The sequence below is a fragment of the Drosophila novamexicana genome, unplaced genomic scaffold (assembly GCF_003285875.2).
Source record: "Drosophila novamexicana strain 15010-1031.04,08,12 unplaced genomic scaffold, DnovRS2.1 tig00004549-arrow-arrow-pilon, whole genome shotgun sequence".
NCBI classification, from domain to species: Eukaryota; Metazoa; Arthropoda; class Insecta; order Diptera; family Drosophilidae; genus Drosophila; species Drosophila novamexicana.
In genome coordinates, this window is record NW_020825047.1 from 39,635 (window position 1) to 56,446 (window position 16,812).

General features: G+C 37.6%; 2 long non-coding RNA genes across 2 annotated transcripts in view; both read right to left on the reverse strand.

Annotated features, from left to right (window-relative positions):
* The window catches only part of LOC115769249, a 44,455-nt gene extending 37,726 nt beyond the window's left edge, over window positions 1-6,729 (reverse strand). Inside the window, exons 1-2 of the long non-coding RNA XR_004018727.1 lie at window positions 6,317-6,729; window positions 1,877-2,628 (exon numbers count right to left, since the gene is read on the reverse strand). This is a non-coding gene — a long non-coding RNA (uncharacterized LOC115769249). The remainder of the gene's footprint in view (window positions 1-1,876; window positions 2,629-6,316) is intronic.
* Window positions 6,730-7,834: 1,105 nt separating this feature from the next.
* On the reverse strand, window positions 7,835-8,832 carry LOC115769248. The gene is made up of 3 exons (XR_004018726.1): window positions 8,759-8,832; window positions 8,601-8,701; window positions 7,835-8,048 (listed from the first exon to the last, which is right to left on the reverse strand). It is a non-coding gene; the product is annotated as an uncharacterized LOC115769248 (long non-coding RNA).
* Between the last annotated feature and the right edge of the window lie 7,980 nt (window positions 8,833-16,812).

A 16,812-nucleotide genomic window follows, 5' to 3' on the forward strand; every position in this document is an offset into this window, starting at 1 on the left:
CAGCAGCAACAAAGCTGCACATTAACTTCCGCAGCTCATTAAGTCGCTGTCAACTATGGAGAGAGAAAGAGAGAGAGAGAGCAGCCATAGAGAAAGGGAAAGCGGGAGAGCGGGAGAGCGGGCGCCTGCTGTAAATACTCGTATATACAAATTTATGCGACGCCAACTGGACGACAGCACACACTCACACACACACACACACAGCTGCAAATCACAGGCTTGCCAGACAGCAGAAAGTTCGCCGATTCTCACAACAAATAAAACATTTGGCCCCCATGTAAATTATGAGGGCCACGGAGCAGACCCAAACCAAAAGTAGGCAATACGTAAATTAGCACCATAAAAAATAAAAATAAAAAGATATTTAAATATATATATATGTACGTATGAAAAGCGCGCCAGAGGTCAACTGTGGGTGAGCATCAGGGATGCTAACGCTGGCCCACAGCCCCGCCCCGCCCCGCCTTGTAGCGCCCCTCCTTACACCAAGAAAAGGCTAAACGAAAATGTCGACACATTTAATGAAAATAACAGCAATTTTTTCTTTCTTTTTTTCTGAGCATTGGGCGTACTAAAAAATGATGTAAGGCCTTTGTAGTCGACTTGGGAGACACTCTTCACTGAACTTCGAGATGTCTTGGACATAAATTCGTGTGCATAAAAAATGGAGAGGTCTAAAAAATCATTTGTAAATCGACTTTACCAAATATGTAGGCAAACTGCACAGAATTAACACATTCTAGATATAAAAGTCTCTATAAATGGCTTACATTTAGTTATGCTCGTTGTCAACATTAATATGCCGCTTTTGTATAGTTACAGGGTATATCAAAAGAAATGAAAAACAAAAAACCAGTACACTTCCTTGGCCTCCAGTTTAATTAGGCCGTCTGCTGCTTTTGTGGCCTATATAGGAAAAATGCCTCAAAAATTGTTCGTTTAATTCTGGGCTGGCCTCGCGTCCCGGTCGAAGGTCAGTTTTATTGTTATGGGTCGCGTTTCGGGTCTGGGTGTGGCCAAACTAATTAGTGGCCATTTTGTGGGCGTTGCTGTTTAATGAAATTTTAATAGAACTTTAATTGAAATACAGCTCCTGCCTCGAAATTGTGACGATTGCTGAGCCAACAAAAAAGTTAGAGCACAAGGAATTTCACATGACGCCAATTGATAATTGGCCAATGGGCGAATAATTTGCACCTGGCCTAAGATCAAGAACTAGGTGCTTGTTATCATTTTGAAAACAATTTCTAAACATTTTAGGCCAAGTGGAGTTAGCCTTATCCAACATTAGTATGTTTGCCAACCACACTGAACATTGAATGGGAAAACTCATTAAAAATATTGTACAAGCATTTTTAAGTAATTGGAAGGTGGTCTTAAAAATGTTGAAATTTATAACGCTGAGTTCCGAACACCTGCTTTTTTTTAGCTGTTTCTTAGACATTACATCAATTTATTTTCAAATAGAATGATTTTCATTTACGCCCTTAGGCAGACAGCTTCAAGAAGAGAATTTAATTAAATAAGTAGTCTTTCTCGGGAAGTTTCAATTGCAGGGATTTTATTTGCCAAGAGGAAAAAGAAACCTAAAGCCGAAATCCTTGAAAGCCATTTCCAGGAATTTCGCTTAACAAAGACAACAAAATAGTTCGCTAATTATAAAATATGTGTAAAGGATGCGAAAGTCAGGAAATATACTTGAAATAAATTAAAAAGCGAAGAGTTTTTAATGAAAGAATTAATTAGGCATGGGCGTAATTAAGTTAAAGCAGATGTTTAAAATTAGCAATTACCTAAACTTACAAATTCAAGAGCGGCCCAATAATGCAAATATTATTTTAAAATAGATGTAAATAAATATATTTATATAACTTACCTGCCTGTTAGCTTAAGCTCAAATAGTTGCAGCAATTAAAATCGAATTCTCACATTTGACAAACGAACGAATTGTTTTCAAGCAGTCAAATATTGTGAATGACTTTGCTGCAGAGTTGCATTTGCCGCGCTGCTGCTGGCATTCATTTAATTTACCGTTCTTCTTGCACATTCCTTGTGGCTGCCTTAAGCCACACACACACACACACACACACACGACAATAATTAAACACACGCGCCGCGTAATGACAAACAGAAGGTTACAAAATGACTGACGACGGGCGACGCTTAACGAAACGTCGAACGAGCAGCCGCCGAAATTTATAAAAAATGCAACTCAAGAAGAAGAAGAGGCAGCAGCAGCAGCAACAGCAGCCGCCTGTGCCTTACGTTCAGAGTATTCAGTTGCCGTTAGTTTCGCACAGTTATTCTTGTTGTTTTGCGTGTTATTTTGTTGTTGTTGTTTTTGTTGGTTTGCCACGGCGACGGCTTCGTGTGCGCTGCTTTTGCCCGCTTGGGGCAGAGATCCACTTCGTAGCGCGTTATCAATGGAACTGCTCAACTGCTGATTTTTCTCGTCATCGTCGCTAGCATCGCTCCAGTAAGTAATTTTTACTCGTCTTGCTCGTTCGTGACGGAACTCTCTCGGCCGCTCGGCTCAGCTTCGTGTTGCCGTCGTTTTTTGGGCGGGCGAGTCAACTTGACGAAAGTCTGCTGTCAGCTGAGCGTAAGTGCTGGGCATTTCTTTTCGCCCTGTAAATGAGAGAGAGAGAGGAACAGCTGTTAAGATAAAGGATATTTTAACATTAACATTTTCTAATGTTAACAGTTACATTGCAATTCTTGTATTATCAATATTGTAACGGTATTTACATTTTTTATGATAATTTTTTAAAAAAATCTTGAAAATAATTTGATATGTGATTGTATTAACAAGCTCTCACCCGAAATTCTCGGGCTTTACACTCATTTTGTAACATTTTTACAATTGAGTACGATAAAGAAAAGTACTTTAAAAATGTAATAAAAAAAAAACAAAAAAATTCAGATAAATTATGTGAAAATCAAAATATCAAAAAGAACAGTTATAATACGTTTTTTATTAATACATTCAATAATAATTAAGAATACTATTGTGTATACTGTTAACATTTCGACCAGTCAAATGCAGGAGTTGTCCCAAAACGAAATACTGGGAAATTATTAGGACCTTTAGTTGAGGCCCTATGGGTAATTATTTTAAAAGTTTAACGTTTAGTTTTCTATTGGTTTCGCATATTTAGAAAATTTTATTTTATGTTATTATATCAAAAGCCTAACCCAATGTGGAATTAAGCTATAAAATATTGCCTATTTATATTTGCTTTTATTTTAATATTACTGTTTATAGACTGCCTTTACTAGGATTAACTGATGTGTGTTGTAAGTTTAAATATATATAAATATGTAAGCAAATAGAATAAAGAAAAAGTACGCGTACCAGCTTTTAACAACTTATCTAAGCTGCTGGAATTTACGTAATCAAATATAACCACGCACCTTTACCCCATTAACACGTACTTTACACAGCCAAATTTTCTCATGTAATTGTTGCTTTCATTAGTTGCCATTAATTTCAAATTATGCTTTTAAATATAATGAGTCAAGGCTCTTAGTTATAAGTAGCTAAACACCTAAAACAACAACAAATCAAATTAGTGGAGAGTTATTCTCCACAAACCCCTATTTAAACACACACACACTCTGTCAAACACGTCTTTAGTTAGAAATCAGTTTTAATATGCTTAATATAATTATAAGAAGCGCAGAAAGAGGCGCTATATGTTTGGCCATTTTCCACCTCCACCGCTTGCATACAAATTAAAGCATAATTTATAAGTGGGTGTGCCTGGGTGTGTCTACATAGATTTGCCTGTGCTTAAACCTGACGACTGTCATAAAAATGTTGTTTTTATTGTCGACGCGGCGCCGAAACCTCAAAATGAAATATGCATTTTGAATTGCCTGTGTTGTTGGTGGAAATTGAAGGTTTAATGAGGGAGGGGCATACTCTGAAATTAGTTTAACACACGTGTGTGCATTTTCAAGTTTTTTTTACGCTTTAAATGGGCTCAGTTAACTCGAGGGGGAGCAGGTTAGACGCAAAATGGCAAACTTCTCCCACGCGCCTTATTTTCTATAAGTCAATTGAAATTTATTGCACACACATACGCACATCCCATGCTGGCAGCTTGTTTATCTGCAAAAATATTTGTATGTGCCGTCTACCCGCACCCCTCTATATACGCATACCTCCATTAGCTCACCTGGCTTAGGTACTTGCTGCTCTATAATAATTTACAAAGCATTTTACGCTTCGCTTCGCCTGCCATCTGCATTAGCTGCAAAGTCAGTTGGCCAAAGCGTTAAGGGCGCGGAGGCGGGGTTGGGGGGTGGTTAAGGGTAGGGTGTAACAATGTCTGCATTATGTAAACACATAAAAAGTCTACGCGTCCTTGATCTATGGCCCTTGCCTTGCCATTAGTATTTGTATTCAGCTAGCTTTGCTAGCCGACTTCTTAGCCATTTTGACTAATGGCCAATTATGATGGACGGCAATTTTATTTTTGGCTTTTTTTCACCTCATGCCTGTCACATTCAACTGCAGCGTTTCATAGGGATTTCAGATATGGCTTTGTCTTAAGATTTGTTAGTTTAAAGAAACCTAAGCAAACTGGAAGGAATGTTTTGTGCTCTGACGAGAGCTCAAAAGAAATTTGTAGCCTGCTGATTTTGCATTTTAAAGAAGGTAAAGAAACTGCAACACAGTGACAATAACATTTCCTAAAAAAAGTTAAGCATTAGGTCCACTCCAAATATTTCTAGGTTTTTTTCTCTTTTCAATTAAGGCAATGCGAGCTCTCTATTTCGATTTTTAAACATTAGAGAAAGGAGAGGACACTATTTATAGCTTTCTTAATTCAAAGATTTTTCGACTTAACTAGGACTTCTCCCTACGAAGCTTTTACTCATGTTTAGAGCATTTATAATTATTTCTGCTTTTTTCTATTTAAAGAAATATATAGCGAGAAATATTGAGCTGGATATATGTGTGTGACATGTCTCTGAGGCGACACAAAAACAATTTCCAAGTCATAAGAAAAGCAATGCATCATTTTTATGCCGAAAAGTTTACAAGAGTCGCAGCCGATTAATGTGCCCAGAGGCCAGAAAGAGCGCACGCAGCCAGAGTTGACACACGCACACGCACATGCAGACACGCACGCACGCACACTAATAGAGAGGCTGCCAGCGCACAGAGAGCACCCCAAAGGATATTAACAATAATCTAACCAAATTAACCCAAAGCACTAAAGTGTAAGTGACATTAAGTTAATTTTCGAGCTGAAGCGTAAGAAATAAGCATAGAGCAGGCTGGGAGAGAGAGAGAGAGACAGAAAGAGAGAGATGAAGGCACAAAAAAAAGTTGAGGTTTTATTTCAGTTGTTGTTGCTGTTGGCTGTTGGCTGCAACTGTGCAAAATTTCCCACGAGATCAATCAGCCACAGGCAGCAGCAGCAGCAGCAGCTTGGCTCTGTTCCCCATTCATGTTGTTGTTGCTGTAACAGTAACCGCTGCTGTTGTTGTTGTTGTGGCTGTTATTACTACTTTTTGCAACTTTTTTCTTTTGTATTACTTGGTCGAGCGTCTGCTTTTGTTGTTGTTGTTTTTTGTTTTGTTTTGCACTTTGTCTATGAGCAGCAGCTTTTTTCGCATCTCTTCTCTTTTGTGCTGTTCTTTTTGCTCTTTTTGTTTTACACCTTTTGGCATTGGCCTTTCGCAGCGAGCGCAGCTAATGAAGCGACGTTGATGAAGCCAAAGCGGCGCAGGGGGCGTGGCGCGGTTTTGGTTCAGTGGCGGCGTGTGGCTTAACGGGGGCTGAAATGGGGTGTGGGCTTCCATCTACTTCACCTGCACAGCTCCTCTTGAGGTTTTACAAAGTGAGTTGGGATATTTTGTGGCAAGCGAAAATGTGAAACACGTGAGTCATGCAAGCTAACAAAAACAAATTTTAACAAAATTTGTAATTTTAAGATTCGCCCAGCTAATCAATGAAATTAGCTCTGTTTTTCGTTCAGTTTACGTAAGAATTGTAAATGCGAAAGTTCAATTAATAAAAATGTTTAATTAAAAAAAAACGATGAGCACCAATTTTTACTATTAAAGAGAATCAAATAGAATGCATTGCTTAAAACATTGTAATCTTTCTGGTTGCCAAACAATTTAAACTGTTTCTATTTCTTGTCCGCAAAAAAAAACTAATTCGAAACAGTTATTCAAGATAAGCTCTTTTTTGAGCTCTCTTGATTTTACTCTCTCGCGCTCCGACGGCAAATTCTAGCAATTTTCTAGCCTGTGCAAAAGCTCAACGTCAAAAACAAATGATATTCGCATATTTTACCTTTATTTGAATACATGTAACTCCAAAAAAGCATTTAGTAGACTGATCTTTGCAATTATTTTAACACACGCGACACGTATAAAATGCATAAAGCACCCGTTATTTAATTACACTTCACATAATACGATTTTGCACTAGTGAAGCACTAACAACAGACCGATCTGGAGAACGACCGCGCACAAACTAAAAATCGTCGCATTCAGAGCGCGGCTGTGTGAGGCCAGTGCACTTGCACTAACACAAAAACAACATGGAGTCCACACACTTGTACGCTCACATCACCCACTCTGCTGTGCTAGGATAACGGGATCGAAAGCATCAACGAATCGTTGACAACGATAAATGACGTAGGCACGCTCTCCGACATACCATCCACAATGCTCGCTCTGTGGAAGCTGTCGCAGCCTGCAGTCCAGTACGTACGTACATATATAATCGTATTGATCTTCCATGAGTTGAGCATAGTCGTGCGTTCTTGTCATTGTTGTTTGCCAAGAATTATATTAAAGAGAATCCCTTTTCTGTTATTAACTAGACGCCACTGCAAGCATAAACCAACACTGGGCATCCGCAAAAAAAAGACTGTCATCAGAAAACTTCTGGCGTTCATCTCATTAGAAGCGAAACACTTCAAGGCCAACAACAATAAAAATAACAACAACTTGTCGCTAATTGTCGCGCTGTGTGCGTGTGTGTGTGTGTTGCTAAATGCCTGCCCGTTTCACTCGCAGCCTTCACAACACTGGACACTCGACAATACCACTTGATTGATTAATGGCTGTCAATGTCAGCGGAGGTGACAAGTGGCCAGAAAGTCAGCGAGGGGATTCAAAGCACGGTAATCAACAAGAGCTCCACTGACTAAATGATGTGCCAAATTGGACACGGCCTGGCGCTGGAGCTAGGGCACATTAGGGCGGAGCGGGCGGAGGGGCTGGTCTGCTGCCATGTGCCAAAAAGTATGCAATAAACTGTCAAAATGCCACACGGCAAATGACAAGAAAATTGTTGGTATTTTCTGATAAATTCTTTTTCTCCTTTTTTTTTTTGGCGGAAACATTTAATTTTGGGCCTCAACTGCGGTGGACCAGGTAAGTTAAGTTTCTTGCACGACTTGCACTTCCGGCTACTTTTGCATTTCCGTTACAACAAATAGAAAAAAAAACAAAAAATAAGAAGAAGAGGAAAAACCCAACAAACCTCGAAAATGGAGTCCATTGCGGATATCCGCACGGCAATTTTAATGCAATTTTTATGCGCTCGTTTTGGCTTCCTATTTTCTTATATTTTATTAGTTTCTTTTTATTTCTTCCCTCTAGTTTGCTTTTTATCGTATGGCATAATAGCAGTTGGTTGTTGCGGGCTCCAGGAAATGTGCCCGAGTGTGTCCTGTCCGAGCGGATGTGAAAGTTACGGCTGAATGCAGTGGAAGTACAGTGGTCCCTCGGCTTGGCCAAATTTACTTTATAATACGAATTTTTAATTTAAAAGTAAGTTTAATTATTTTTAAGTGCATAGACTAAAAGTTAAGAGAAATCTAAAGAAGTATTTCTAAGTTCGCATTGCATTAATTCGATTCGAAATTGCAATGGATATTAAGATTTTACCAAATGTAAAGGGTATTCAGATATTTTAACTTGTCATATTAATTAAGAAACAGATTTGAACTTCAGAACATCTTCCAGCTCAAGCCCTTAGACCCAGGTGCTTAAAAATAGCCTCCCTCCTGGAGCTGTAAATATAACAAGTAAGAGGTTCTAGTCGGGAGCTCCCGACTAGGGGATACCCTGAACCCTCTTCTTCCAACATCAAATGAATATATATAGTCTATTTTAGAAGCTATATGTCAAGTTTGGTAACTTTAGCTCTTATTATTTACCAAAATTGCCCAAAAAACAGGATATCGATATCGATTTTTATCGATTGCTTGGAAACGGAGTAAGTTATCGATTATCGGAAACAAACTCGATCTGCGCGGGAACTAGAAGCATCTACATCTAAAATTTCAAGTCTCTAGCTCTTATAGGTTCTGAAATCCTTTGACTCATACATACGGACGGACGGACGGACAGACAGACGGACATGGCTAGATAGACTCGGCTATTGATGCTGATCAAGAATATATATACTTTATGGGGTCGGAGATACTTCCTTCTGCCTGTTACATACATTTGGCTTTCGCACAAATACAATATACCCTTATACCCATTTTTAATGGGTTCAGGGTATAAAAAATGTATTACATTGATTCGATTCGAAATGGCAATACATATTAAGACTTTACCAAATTTAAGAGGTATTTTGATTTTTTAACTTGTCATATTTGAATTTCAGAACATCTTCCAGCTGAAACCTTTGAACCAGGTGTTAAGAATAGCATCCCTCCTGTAGTTGAATAAAAATATATCTCTATTATGTTAAATAAGCAACGAATATTATCACTTTTCGTTAGATTTTGTTTTCCCATGAATTGACAGAAAATAGAAATTATACAAATAAAATTTCCAAGTGAAAACCAACAACACAACAAAAAAAATATTTAGTATTTAATGTCTAAAAGACAAAAGAAGACATTTTAGCCTAAGGTAAAAGATGTTTAGAACTCAATCTTCAATTTTCCAATAGGAGAAATAATATTCCAAATTATTATTAAATTATAATTTGCAGAAGTCAATTTTTACTTTTCAAAATAAAAGAAAAAAAATTGTAATATTTAATTTTTATAAGGAATTTTATCCTAAAGAAATAAACGTATGAGGGAATTTGTTTCTTTAAATAATATAAAAATGTTATGTAGTCAATATTAAATTAAACAAAATTGTTTTTTCCACAGAGAAAAACAATTTGTTTTAATTCAATATTTAATGCTTTAATGTTTAAAATATTCAGATTTAATTGAATTGTAAGGTCGGAAGGAACAGAATAATCAGTTTAATAATTTTATTTTCCATCAATAAAAACGCGTTCATATTTGGTTATGGTTCTCATGTAATCAGTCTTTTGATTGCCGCTCAATATCTGAGGATAGTTACAGGTCTAATGGTCTTATTCTGTTCATCAAGCTCTATTCGATCTTGAAATACACAAGTTACTTAATTTTAGTCAACGTTCGTTTTTAGCTGTGCGTCGAAAGACGCCTCGCAAAAGTTTTCGCCCAAAAAGCAGCCGAAAAACGCTCTGGTAAAATTTTAGCATAAAACCATTTTACATGCTGCTAACCACGGGACCAATGTTGGAAAACTAAGAAAAGCAGCAGCTGCACCAACAAAACCAAACGAACGCCCAATTTAGCCGCCCACTCGACTGCTCGACTGTTGTTGAAAACCAAGAAAATTCTATAAAAAGGCAGCAAAGACGTCAGCAATGTCTACAACAGCAGCAGCAGCAACAACAGCAACAACAGCAACAGCAAAGGACATCAATAAACAGTGTAAAAGACAGTCGCCCGCGTCGGAGAGGACATGGGACATGGGACACAGGACACAGCGGACGCAGGACTTGAGAGCCGGCCATAAAGCTTCCGGCCACTGGCAGGCTTTGCTCTTCCTTCATATTTTTATCGAGCTAACGGGTTTATGCTGGAAGGGGGGGGTAGCGGCACGAAAACATACGTCAAAGATGCTTTATTGAGTGAAACAAACACTGCCCCCTACCCACACCCACACCCCCTATCCACAACGCCGAATTCCCTTTGCAGTTCGGTTTTGTGAAGGAGGGGGCGAGCTTCAAACAATTTTAAAGTTGTGCGGTTACTTAAGCGCCAGCCTCACTGTTATTACCCCTAGCAGCAGCCCGTCGACACCAACAGCCCCTCGCAACCAATCCACCCCAGCCCGCCAGCAGACCGCTTGGTTCAATGCCGCGCAGCAGCTGCCGCTGCAGACAAACAAAGCGCCTCGGGCGGGATTTTAAAAAGCACTTACCAAAGCTACCAAGAATGGGCGCTACGCTTAGGCAGCTAGTGCAGGGCACTGCGAGGGGGTCATGGGGTCGCGCTGAGCGGCGCAGGGACTGAGTTTGGGGGCGGCATTTGCGTATAAGCTTGCCAGCCTGCTGGCAAATTTGCAAAATATTGACAGGCACTGGCAGCCCCAACGAACGCTTTTATAAATCAATATTTTATTAGCTGCCATGTGGGGGCACAGCCTGACAATGGCTCCCGGGCGGCAATGGGCGTGGTGGCGTGTTTGACGCTGACGCAAACAGGTAGGTGACAAACTTTTTAAGCAGCTGTTGTGATTGGTGAACAGCAATTGTAATTCTTACAAATAAACAATTAAGTCAGTTGTTGAGGAAATTTTTGTAATCTGGACAATTTTCGGTAGAGACAATTTAGACAGGTAAGAACTATCGATTTGGAGTGACTTTTCGAAAGTCATTTCATATTGCTTTTGATTATATTTATCGGTGTATTATTATCGATTCTTTACGAATATGTATGCACTCAGATCATATCAAAAAATTTATCGGTATTTACAGAATAACTAGAGATATATATAAAGGGGCACATCGACAGCCATTTGGAAATTCATATTTTATCGTTTATTTATGTATTTGTATGCGCTCAAGTCTTATCAGAATAATTATTACTTATCGATAAATATACAAGAACTATCGATACACGTGAAGTGACTTATCGATAGGCATATACAATTCATATTTCATCAATGTTCATGCATTTGTATGTACTCAGATCTTAGTAAATTAATCTACTTTTATAAATGTATGCAGAATAATTATCGATATATGTGAAGTTAATTATTGACTTCTAGAAAGTCGGTTAAAATTACAAAAATTATTCATAGTATATGTATACAAGTAAAAGCGATATAAAAACGTCGTCAGCATGATCAATATCTAAGTAGACTGGCAAAATAATTATCGAAATCTATCGAAATCTATTCAGTATTTAATATTTTAAGATAGTAGTAATCGATACTTGCAAGTTATCGATAATTTGAAATAAATATATAAATTAATAATTGGCAAAATAGTAAATGTTTTGGCAAATCATTAAACAAATTTTTAAAAAATTTTATAGCATCAAATAATCGATAATTAATCAAAAAATATTGAATGCTTTGATTTTAGTGAAAGTTAACCGAGCTTCCTCTTGAACTATTTGTTAAGATGATTGTCGTTCATTTCCAGCTTATTCAATTTTTAGACTCTTTTTTCTTTTGACTGTCAATAGCAGCTAATAGTCATTATAGTATCCATTTTCTTTAATCTATTCTTTGGCCTTCTTTTTTTTCCAGCCGAGATCAAAAGCAAATGAACACATGTTCGACTACAGCTGGCGGCCATACACAAGCAGCAAACAGCAGAGCGGGTCAATAGGACAACATGGGACTCAAACAGCCCTCCCCCCCCCTCCACCCTACCACTTAGTAAGGACATTCATATCATGTCTATGGTATATCCTTGGCAGAGCAACTGCGTGCAGCGCCTTCTAAATGCGACGCCTGCAGCAAACGCATTGAAAGAGAACGAAAAGGAAAATATTTTCTACAATTTGTTGTTGTTGCTGTCGCTTTACGCACTCAGCAAAAAACTAAAAAGAGAAAGAAAAGATGTTGCAAGTTGCTGCTGCTGCTGCTGCTTTCATTACTTATTTCTTTATGACGCTAATGTCCTTAATTCGTCAGTGTTAACCTAATTTCGAGTAGTCGAACCGAGCCGAGGCAAAGTTCGACGACAGGCGGCAGGCAGCAGGCAGCAGCAGGAGGCAAATAGAAAGAATTATGCCAAGAAAGTTTTCTATTTTGTCGCAGCGGCAAAAGTTTTGCGGCCAATGCGACGACGACAACGACGACGACGATTGTGGCACACACACACACACATACACACACACACACGCACGGACCAGTTCTATGCTGGCCATGTCCTTTGTGTTTGTCTGGGCCTGCGAGTCTCTGAGCTGTGCGCATTCCCAAAGGCTATATAAATCATAATAATTTTGCAATGTAGCGAATGGCAAAAGGAACAGCCGCAGCGGCAGCGGCAGCGGCAGCATTCTCCATGTCGCATATCCTTGTGGCATGTCCTTTATTTGCTACGTGTTGATGTCCTTTTGATGGCACTTCTTTAGCACAACTTGCCTTGGCCAGGCCAGGCCAGAAAAGCCTCCTGGGCAAACCAACCAAGCGAGTCCCGACCCACAACTGTCTGTCTGTCTGTCTGTCTGTCTGTCTGTCCGTTTCGTCCTGCTGGTGCGTGGGTGCCTGCGTGCGTGCGTGCCTGCGTGTCGCCTTGTATTTGTAATTCCTAGCAGCATGTCCAGCATAAAAATATACTTAAGTGATTTCTCTTGATTCACTTACATAGATTTGGGTTACATTTTCTTCTTCACTATGCCGCTCAAGACTCTTGCCACAGCGTTGCCAATAAATAATTTTTATGTTTTGAATATGTCCCAGCAGTAGCAGCAGCAGCTAGCCAGAGCATCCTTTGCCCTGATCCTTCATTTAATTTCGCTTAAAAGCGCCAAAAGTTAAGCTGTAATCATTTAAATGATTTATTTAACTTGATTTTCATATCACGGATCGCCGCTTGTCATCTTTCGGCCGGGGCAGGGCGGAGGACTTGGGCCACAAAACATTTGCCTTTATTTTGGCCCTGCCCTTGGGGTCAGGTCCAGCGCATAGATTGGGGACATTCTCAATCATAATTTGTTGGTGTCACAATGATAATAACAGATTTATATGCGTATCCGAAGAGTAAGGTGAAATTTTATACATATATATATATATATATATATATATATTTTTGTTGGTTTTCCATTTTTGTGACTTGTGCAGAGATTTAAGTTCATTTAAGAGTTTAAGAAAGGATTTGTTAAAGCATTACAAAATATATATATATAATACTATATATAAAGAAATCATTTTTTAATTTTTATTAAAGTAATCCCATGCTTGAAAGATTTTGATTGAAATTGCTGCATTTATGTTGATGATTTTTATTTTTTTTAAATTAAATTTTAATTTTAATTTCTGCCTTTATTTACAAGTTTTTTATTTGAATTATTTTCTACAATACAATAATATTTTAATTAATTAAATAATTATTCTTCTGCTTGTCTTGACGCTAACCACACTCTTATAACATTTTACAACACTATATCTTTAGCAATTTTAGCCAGTTTCCGTAGTATATTTTTTTTATATAAGAAATAACTTTATTTCTTATAATTATAAATTAATTTTTCATATTAAAAAAATTTTTTTTAATCCATTTCAACTTTTGGCAATGGCAATGGTAATTTATGAGCTTCAGCGAAGCTTAACAAAGCTAGGCAACATTGTTTAAACACTTTCCCACACTCGATTTTTTTTGCAATCGTTTACCAATACTGTTACGCTAATGTTTCTTTAATTAATTGAACAATAGAAAACTGTTTCGCTAACATTCGAAATATGCAAACAAATGCGATAATCAAAAACGAGCCAAACAAAAGCGATTTATCCTTGACCTCAGAGGCAAAACGTAGTCATTAGGAGATTTTTGCGCTGCATAACAATTTTTAATTGTTATTTACTCTATTGTTGTTGCTCTGCTTGTTGTTGTTTCTTTTCTTCTTGTTCTTGTTCTTGCAGCAAAGGACCCTGAGGCAGCAACAACAGCAACTACAGCAACTACAGAGGCAGCGCTAATGACCAACTTTTGCCAAGCAACAACAAAAATTTCGTAGCATACATTTCAGGGCTCTCAGTTCTATTCTCTGCTGTTACAGTTGCAGTTGTTGTTGCTGCTGTTGCTGCTGCTGCTGCTGCAGTTGTTGCTGTTGTTGCTGTTGTTGTAGTCGTCGAAAACACTCAAAACCCATTAGGCAACACTTTATGCTTAGTTTGAAGTTTGGGGGGCACAGAAATTCGCAAAAAAACAGAAAAAATGCTTGTCTTTGGAGTGTCGCATATTTAATACCCTGCCTGACAATTAGCAAGAGTTGAATTGCTTCTCGACTAGACACAATTTTTATGAAAGAAAGCTTATGAGGCGACTATGTTAACAACATGATCCGATGTGATAAGATATATACTATTATTTTACGGCTCCAGCTTTAAATATTCACTATGCATGCATATATTCTAATTTTTTTTATTTTTTTTTTATATTTAACTAGTTCAAATAATAACAAATTAACTACAAATATACAAATTGGCACTTGCTGCAAAACTTGTACCGGCGACTTCTTTAGTTTGACACTTCGATTTTTAGGACAGGTTCAAGAGAACATCTTCACAAAGCACAACTCTATGGATGTGCTGATGTTGTTCACACAAACTTTGAGCCCCATTTACCGAAGCCCCGTCTTAGGGCTAGCTTTTGACAAAAAAAACAAAGTATACATCAGAAACATGATTATTAATGCTATATATATTTCGATTTCGTGACAAATTTAAGATACCCTACGCAAGGGCATACAGAAGAGGGCGAAACCCAAAAAAAAATATATTTGAAACGTGGTGACTGCGGGCCAACAGCATTTTGCATATTAGCAGCAATGGGCGCTAGAGGGGCAGCAGGGCGCAAGAGCAAGAGAAGTGAAGGAGAGAGAGAGAGAGAGAGAGAGCGAGAGGGATAGAGTTGTGTATTTGTTGCACTCTATAAAAACGTTGCCTCAGTTGTACAAGCGACACACACTCACACACACGCACACAAAATGTGCTGTCTACTTAACAGTCGTTGGCGGCGCTGAGATATGCCGCAGGGGGCGTTTGGCATGAGGGGGGAGGGGTGGGGGCGTGGCAGCTGCATTTAAAATGCAATTGCCGCCCCTTGCGCGCACACAATGCAAATGAATGGCGCCACGCCCGAAAGGCCTACGCACACGCCCCAAAGTTATTCTCAAGTTGCTAACTGCACAGCGGGAGGGGCCGCGAGGGGTTCCGTGCCCGGCGAGCTTGCAGGGGGCTGCCGGATACGGGGGCCGTAGGTGAACGGATGCAGGTCTTGTTCAAACAGATGCCGTAGGCGTTGCGTTTACAATGAAAATTACCCCACTTACAGTGTTGACGGTGCAGCTGATGAGTGACGCTTAGGGGGTGGGACGAGGATAGACAGGGTGCAAAAAAGGGGGGGCGGGGTGTCAGGCGCTGCAGCAGTCATGGCCAATGTGCAGCAGCACAACGTCTTAAGGACACAACTGCTTGAAAACAATGGGCACAGAGCTGTAAAATATGCTAAGAAGCAAGATTTGGGTATATTTTTTAAATGGAATACAATCTGTAATGTTTAAATAAATATAAAATGGCCTTTTGAGAACAATAACTAATTTCCAGCAAATAAAAATATTGATATATTTATTAATAAAATTAACGTTATTGTACATTTTCTAATTTATATATTTATATGTATATAGTAAAATTGGAAAGACAAATACTAATTTTTAGAAATTTTTGCTATTTTCCAAAAGAAATATTATTAAGTAAAATGAATTTTTCGTATATGTAAGATTTTATATACTTAGGTCACTTTCTGGAGCTACTTCGATAAAAAGTATTGAAAAACAGAAAAAGCTGAATGTATCTTTTTGAATGCATATTTTAATTTTCATAAATACTTTCTTTATTCCTAATATTGCATATTGATATATTTAAAAATAATAAAAAACCTATTATTAAATTTGTTTAAGAAGTAATATTGGCCAATTTTAAGAGATATTATGGAAAAATATTTTATTTGAAAAAAAGATAAAAAATAAAATATATTTTTGAATTTTGTTATTGTTAAGTCTTGATAATAATTATATGCATATTGAAAGTTAAACAAAACATTATTCAAATATAAAATAAATTAAATTTCTTTACCGAGATTATATCAATTCCTTTTGCATAAAAGAAAATAGTGCAAGATATCTTTATATCTATCTATCTTTCTTGATATCTATATATCTATTTGTCTATCTATCAATTTACCTATTTATCTATCTATATATCTATCGATCTATCTATCTATCCATCTATCTATCTGTCTATCTCTCTACCTATCTATCTGTCCATATATCCTTCTATTTATCTACCCATCTACATATTATGACATTGATTTGGTTTTAGAATCTCGACGTAAGCTGCTAAAATTTAAGTACAAGTCTATAATTCATTATTAAACAATTTTCTTTTAAGCTTTTTATAATGGTTTTTGAAATCGATTCTAGAAAAATGTCTTTTTTATGCTTGTTAAAATCTTATAAGTTTCAAAAATCCAATTTTTAATAAACATCAGTATTTGAAATAATTTCTTTGATTTTTTGAATTATAAACATAAGTATTAGATTTATTATAGTTAGAACATATAAAAAAGAAAAATGAGACAAAATTAAATACAATTAATTGAATTGATGAAGTTGTTTAACAAGTGCATTTTTATCTGCAAACTTACAAAATTGTGCCACTGTGCGCGCACTGTGCAACCGCATCGCAACGCTTTTGTGGTTGCAGCGTGGCTCACGTATATTAACATAAATCGAATGAGTCGCAAAGGACGCCACCGAC